Raw genomic sequence first — 447 nt, 5'->3', positions numbered from 1 at the left:
GCATTTTGTGTGCGCCTGCAGCCCAGAAAGCCAACCGTGTCCTGGGCTGCATCAAAAGAAGGATTAGCAGCAGGTCGAAGGAGGTGATTCTCCCTCTCTACTCTGCTCTTGTGAGACCCCACCTGGAGTACTGTGTTCAGATGTGGGGCCCCCAACATAAAAAAGACCTGGACCTGTTGGAGAGAGTCCAGAGGAGAGCACGAAATTAATCAGAGGGCTGGAGCACCTCCCCTGTGAGGACAGGCTGAAAGAGTTGGGGTTGTTCAGCCTGGAGAAGAGAAGGCTCCGAGGAGACCTAATAGCAGCCTTCCAGTACCTGCAGGGGGCTACAGGAGAGATGGGGAGGCACTCTTTATCAGGGAGTGGAGTGAGAGGACAAGGGGTACGGGTATAAGCTGAAAGAGGGCAGATTTAGACTAGACATTAGGAAGAAGTTTTTCACTGTGA

This window comes from Pterocles gutturalis, unplaced genomic scaffold (assembly GCF_000699245.1).
Source record: "Pterocles gutturalis isolate BGI_N339 unplaced genomic scaffold, ASM69924v1 scaffold20309, whole genome shotgun sequence".
In the NCBI taxonomy this organism is placed as follows: Eukaryota; Metazoa; Chordata; class Aves; order Pterocliformes; family Pteroclidae; genus Pterocles; species Pterocles gutturalis.
This window is presented reverse-complemented; position numbering follows the sequence as displayed.